Source organism: Hakea prostrata, chromosome 2 (genome assembly GCF_041222555.1).
Source record: "Hakea prostrata isolate BN-2017 chromosome 2, UWA_Hpros_2, whole genome shotgun sequence".
Lineage (NCBI taxonomy): Eukaryota > Viridiplantae > Streptophyta > Magnoliopsida > Proteales > Proteaceae > Hakea > Hakea prostrata.
The window spans coordinates 21,922,876-21,930,065 of record NC_142601.1 but is presented as its reverse complement, the minus strand read 5'-3'; positions in this window follow the sequence as shown (position 1 = coordinate 21,930,065).

The following is a 7,190-nucleotide window of genomic DNA, read 5'->3' as shown; positions in this document are numbered from 1 at the left end:
AAGGGGCTCGGAGTTTAGTAGGGGATGCAACACAAGTATGAGAACAAACTCCTACTTGTAATGTTACCCTTGCAAGTTCGTCCAACCAGAACCAATATGTGACCATGGATCAATACAATGAGTTACAAAGATAGATCCAAGAGATGAAAGAGTTGATTAGAGCCAGCATCTGTCAATAAGTAATTTCATAAGGTCGTGAGTAGCAAAGAAATCCATCTCACTTGCCTCTTGATGGAAGGCAAGAAGACAAGGGATCAAAGCAAGGTAATGATTGAGCACCTCTGCTGGACCAATCCCATGACTATCTCAAAGAAATCTTGCCAAGGGAAAGGAAAAGGTTGGTGATCTAGTCTGACTAGCACGAGGGGTAGCAACCGCGGACCCTCCCCCCAAAGGAGACAACGATGATAACAAAGGTCATGATAAGTTCTGAAGTACGAGTTAGCCGCCAACTGCTCAAGCACGAAGAAGGAATGGGAGACCACAATGTTTCGAGCAAGGGAATTGCCTATGTTGACAAGAGACTCAAGGGACTAGGCAAAAAGTTTTTCGAAGGATTCTGGAAAGGATGACCTATATTCTGTCCTCAACCTTGACCTATTTGTCTTTCAAGTGCCTACCTTCCCTATGTTCGACGGAACTCAAGATCCAAGTTAGCATGTGATACATTACAAATCAATGATGTCTTCATACAGGCACGATGAAGTAGCACTATGTCGGATATTTCCAACTTCATTGACTGAAGCTGCATCCCGGTGGTTCTTAGGGCTGAAAGACAACTCGATCTCAAATTTTGACCAGTTTGGTCGGGTATTTCTGTCATGTTTTCAAAGGGGAGTAACCACAGAAAAAGAGAGGATATTCTCTTCTTAGTACAACAAGGTCATTCCAATTCAAGCAGAGACTTTGTTTGGAGATTCAATAATTTAACCATTTAGATTGAAAATCTAGATAAAAAGATAGCCTTCCATGCACTCTATCAAGGAATCACTCATCCTTGTCTTCTTGAGAATCTTATGCATGACATGCTCAAGACATATGTAATTTACTTGACCGCAGTCACAAGCAGGCAATGATCTCTGAAATGATTGAATCCAGAAGAGAAAGGAAAGATCCTACCAAAGAGACCAAAGCTAACAAAGACAAGCCTCAGCATAATACGAGTTTGTCCGGAACATTGACGGAAGTGATCATCCATAGTCCAATAAGCAGTCTCTAAATGGAACATTCACTCCTCTAAACAGAAGCCGATCAGAAATTTGATGCAAATCAAGAGTCAAGGCCTTCTCAAGTGGCTGAACAAGCTTCAATCTAAACCAGAGGAACAAGATAAAAGTTTAAGGCAGCTTAAGGCAGAGATCGAGAAACTTATATCATATTGAGAAAGTACATACAAACCAATCAAGAAGATACTTAGTCACGAGTGAGGTCAACTAGTAAAGAAAGACGTTGAAGTCCAAGCAGAGGTCAACCAAGGTCCAAAGGAGGTGTCACACCCCACTCAGCTGGATCCGGTCAATACCCGAATACCCATGGGGGTGATACACCGCAAGATATAGGTTCAATGACAATTCCATACAATACATGATAAAGTACAATTAAATGGACAAGAAATAAAACAAGTTCAAATATTTAATTATCAAGAATGAAAATGAAGGGATTACAATAGTCCAAAACTTCCAATCAAAACTAAACACCAGAGTTCTAAGAAAAGAAAGAATGTTTAAAGTTCGCAGTGGAAAATATTCTAAGGAAGACTCTAAGGAAAGGTAACTTCATAAGAGCAGTCTTGACACAAACAGGAAGCGTCATGTGCTTCCACTTCTTCTCCAATTACGCCATCTTGATAGCCACTTGACAAAGGATCCTTAATGAATGTGGGGTCCTCATAACCTGTAGTCAAGTCTATAGAAACAAACAAAATAAAGGAATGAGTTCATAGAACTCAGTGAGGTAAACTAACATTCACATCATATGTTCATCCATATTCCAAATCATAATTCATAAGACAATCATGTATTTAATAACATAAATAAACAGATGTATGGTGATGACATGAGGTTCCTAACTCTATAATGTAGTCTCTATGGTAGACATGCATTAAGTGTAAACACCAATCTCCTTTGGGCCGTCTCAGTCACTCTACCTCAACAAGAGGCATCTATTGGGTTCTCCACGGTTGTTGGGTAAAGTCCAATCAAACCGTGGTTGGGGTTTAGATCACCACTCTCTCACATCACCTATGCCCAGTGCAAAAGTCATACAATCTTGTACTACATATGGTCCGGATATCTCCCCTCATGCCTAGTGCCCTTTTGGTTCAATACCTTCCCACCTATGAATGGAATCCTCAATGGGAGGCATCTGTTAGACCCCATTCCTTAACCTAGTGGTCATCTACATATAATGGACAGGATGCTCTCCATGTCCTCTCACGGGTTGGTTACCAGTCTTGAGCTCCCATGTCACACCCCACCCGCCGGTCTCGGTTATGCCCGACAACCCATGGGTGTGATCCGTCACAGGATTCATGGTCTTACCCATCAATAATAATAAATACAAGAAGTAGATAATCAAGAGCAAGAGCAGTTCAAATAATATCAAAAGGATTACAGGAGTCCAATTACAACAAAGAATGAATCAAAGAAAGAATCAAATCAAAGTAATCAAGTTCAAGAATTAACGAGTTCAGTGGAAGCAATAAAAATAAACTAAATCAGTTTCCTTCCAGTTTTCTTTTCTAAAGCTCTAGTATTTTCTTCTAAAACAATAAGATAGGGAGTTCTCCAGCTCTTCTCCAAGGACTTCTCAAAATGTCTAGCAATCTGCCTTTTTGGCCATTAATGGGTGCTATAAGCGCACTCCAAGCATCCGCAGGAGGCTTCATGGACTACATCTCCGTCTCCCACTGGCGGTGCCACATCATCTTCATATATGAAAAAGTTACACTCACATGATACATCTTCGGTTTTTGATGTGCTACCATCTGTATAGTTTAATATAACATACAAAGAAAGAAATGAGTTCTGATGAACTCAGTAATGATAACACATTTCTCATACATATGTCGACATATCCAGCAATGCATATATGGAATGAATGATATGCAATAATACGAATGTTGCTAAGATCTAACTATGCAAGTCTCTAGATAGTTGACATGCTTTAAGATATAACACCAGCCCTCCTTTGGGTAGGTTTAGTCACTCTGATCCCTCACGAACTGGATACCTCTGTTGGGATGCCAGGTAAAGGGGTTAAGTCCTCATCAGTCATCCATGGCTAGGGTTTAAGTCAACACTCTCTTACCACGACCATTGGCATGAGTACTGGCGCATGTCGGGGTTTCTAATCCAATGCAAGGTCATACAGTAACATACTACATGAAGCCCAGATACTCCCCCTATGGCACCAACCAACTCGGTTCCGTATCCTTCTCTACCTAGGAATGAGAACCCTCACACACTAGCTACCACTATTGGACTCCATTCCCTAACCATATGGTCATCTACATATTGTTGGGGCGGATGCCCTCATGACCCCTCACGACTCCCTGGCCGCTCCTTGGATGTCCATGAGCCCAAACCCTAACATATGCAACCCTACCATTGTATGATCAACAGTGGACCACTAAGTCTCCGCACGGATTGGTTACCGCTATAAGATGAAACAGAGTCACATCACCATTATCACGAGTCATTCAGTTTCAATTCCCCTACCCAAAGGGTAGTAGTAGCATGTAAGGGTTTCTAGCCATGCAATCTAGACTCCCTAGGTATGTCATCCAACAATCATGATATTGCTGGAGGCATCAATGAGCATGTGTCCCATACCACAACCCCTCGATATCTCAAGCAGCGGATACCCAATTGGATGCTTTTCCACCACAACTACATCACATCATTCAACATCATATCATAACCATTCATTTAATATCATGAAGTTATAAAGTATATAGAAACATCATATACAACAGGTATTCAACAGTAATACAATGACTTATACAACTACCACAAGTTATATGATCATTGGAGAATGTAAGAATTATACCATTCATCATATAGCATGTCATTACATATAAACAAGAAAGTATGTCCTTACCTGTAAATATGTAAAAGCTTACTAGAATGAAATTAAACCTCAATCACAAGACTTCCAGTTAACTCAGAGAATTCCTAAACATAAGGTTACAAGAATACATTAATGACATGAGTCAAATCAGAGCAAAGACAAACCTCACTTGGCTACTATGACTCAGCCGGTCGCTTGGGTCAAGCGACCACCCATGTTACAGACAGTTTTCAAGATTCCAAAATTCTGACTTTCAACCATCCAATTTAAATCCGATTTCGGGATGATTTTTGTCCGAATTTCATTCTTAATAGTCTATAACAAAGGTGCAAATCAGCAATCTAAAAATATAAAGATTCATAACTCAATTCATCTCCCTTGATTAGATCCATCTTTATTCAAATGTAGGGATTTGTTTTCAGAAAGGATCTTCTCAAAATCATAGATAAAGAATAAAACCAACACAGTTTGGTTACCACCAACAAGAGGAGATAGATCTAAACCATTCCAAAAGCTGAGGGAAGAGAATGGAGTGAATGGAGATCACTTACCTCTTCCAGATTCGAAAAAACAGACATGGGAATGGATCCACCTCATAATCCACACTTCTTTCACCTTCTAGCACGTGTCTTTTGCCTCCTAACCGTCCACAGCAGCAATCCCAAATATAATAATGAGTTAAAAGGTCGGGGTTTGCTATTTATAGATGACAGGGGCTAATTAGGGCAAAATCCCGCAAGCAAATCATGGCGGTCGCTTGGGGCGGTTGATTGGCCCAACCGCCTCAACCGCCCTCTAGTACTTTTCAGTACTTGGGTGCTTTGCTTGAGGGGTTGATCCCCAACTCAAACCTAACCCTAAACAACATGTGGGGGAGGTCTTACCTTCAATCCGAACATCTTTAAACACCTCTTGACTCTGACTGGAAATCCACTTTCCCAGTAAAGCAGGTTCTTCATCAAGAGAATCCAGATCCATGGACTTAGGGTATGGATCATGGACTTCTATCAGGATATTCCACAACTTATTCCGGCTTGACCTTCGGGTTATTGAACCTGCAATACGGATCCCGAGTTAAAAATACGGGGGTTGTTACAGCCCAGATGCCCTTATCTATTATATGCAACCCTACCTCTCTATGATGATAGTGGCCTATTCGACATATAGGACCCAGCCACTAGCATCACAAGTTAACCGGCTTCAATACCCCCACTGGAAGGGTAGTAGTACTCATAGGGATTCCTAGCCCAACACTTCTAGACAATTATCAATCATGCATTTGGGTTTAATGGCACCATAAATGGTTACTAGGGTAATAGGCGAACCCACAACCCTAGTGGAAAATACAAGGTAAAGAGAATAATAATATTTCCCCTCTTTCTTCCCATATATTACCATATCACTTTTATAGCAATAATATAAGATTCAAACATAAAGAGCAATATCAAAACAAATAGCTTCATCTTTCTTTCGTGCAAAGTCACACACAAGTATATCATGGTAAACAGAAATTATAGTAATTTATATTAGCAAGATAAATTAAAATAGCAACAAATAATAAAGTATAACATGGTTAGTTATTCCTCACCTTTCAATTGGATTCTTTTCTCCAAAGATAAAAGATTCCCTCCCACAAGAAGGTGACAAAAAGATAATTAAACCTAATCATGCAAGCGGATTAACAAAAATAAAGTAGAAGTTAATTTGGGTTTAGAAAAATATCTCAAAATCTTCCCACAAAGACCCAAACTAAAAACTAGGTTGAAACTCGCATTTTTAACCTAAATCGACTAAAAGTCATAATTTTGCCATAGATTCGAAGTCGAAACAAAACAAAACCTTGGGAAAGTCTAATCAGTAGTTAAAAGATCATAAGGGTGCCCTCAATTTGATCCAATGCAATTTAGATCAAAAAGCCCCAATTTGGCTCTCCTAAATCGCCCATGAGTGACTCAAAGAGTCAAAATGCGAAATCCTTCACAAGGGATCACACCATTATCTCTTATACAAAAGAACAACCTCAACAAGAGATTTCAAGAATGTTCAAAGAACCTAAAATTCTCCCACTACCACAATCTCATTAGAAGAGAGAAGAGAATTACTCACAAAACTATGTCTAAGAGAAGGATTTAAGAAATCTAACCTTTCCTAACATTTCCGCGAAGATCCGAGTCACAAAGCACCTTCAAATGGATGGGATCTGCTCTTCTTCTTGGTTTCTCCTCTTTCCATAGCCTCAACCTCATTCTAGCATAAAAAATGCGTTTAGAGGTGAGTTAAAACATAAAATAGGGTTTTAAAACCCGAAATCCCGTTTTTGTCCCGGAGCAGAAATTCGGGTGGGGGAGTTCACCCAACCAGCCCAACTGACTGGTCCATGGTTGGACCCCCAAATGGACTCCGATTTCGGTGATTTTTTACTTGATGGAAAGGTCTTTCGACAATCATCGATTTGATACCTTATTCTTGTCATTCGGATTCTCCACCGCTAGTCTACGGACGTACCAAAATTGCCTATTTAAACCATTGTGATTAATCTTCTCTCTTCTTTTAAACTCCATGAGAGTTATCAAATCATCACTAGGTTCATCAAAAATCATTAGGTCCACTTTAGAAACTTCGGGCTCGACTTGAATGGCCCACAGTTGTTGCCGACTCGAGGCCCGGGTTCTCAGTCCTGAAAGCATGGGTTAACGGGTTAGAAATCCATGGGATTTCATAGAACGTGATGACCAAAAGAGAAGGCAAACCCCAATCTATATAGTACTTGGTGGTCCAATAGAGGAAACTGTAAGGTATGCAAAAAGAAAGCCCCAATACTTGCAAAATGTTGAGATCAAGAGGTCGGAATCAAGGGTGACAACAAAGCCCATTACCTTCTCTTCAAGATACATGCAAGATATCAGGATTCCTTATGACGACACTTTGGTGATCAAAGTAATTCTAGCCAGCTATAAAGGTCACTGAGTCCTATCAGACATTTTATCTCAAAACTTTCAAAAAGCTCAAATTAAGCAAAAAGATACTCATCCTATGTGGTGCACAACTATATGTACTCACAAGATCTCTAGTAGGGCTAAAAAAAACTATTAGGTTAGACATAAGAATTGGTGAACACC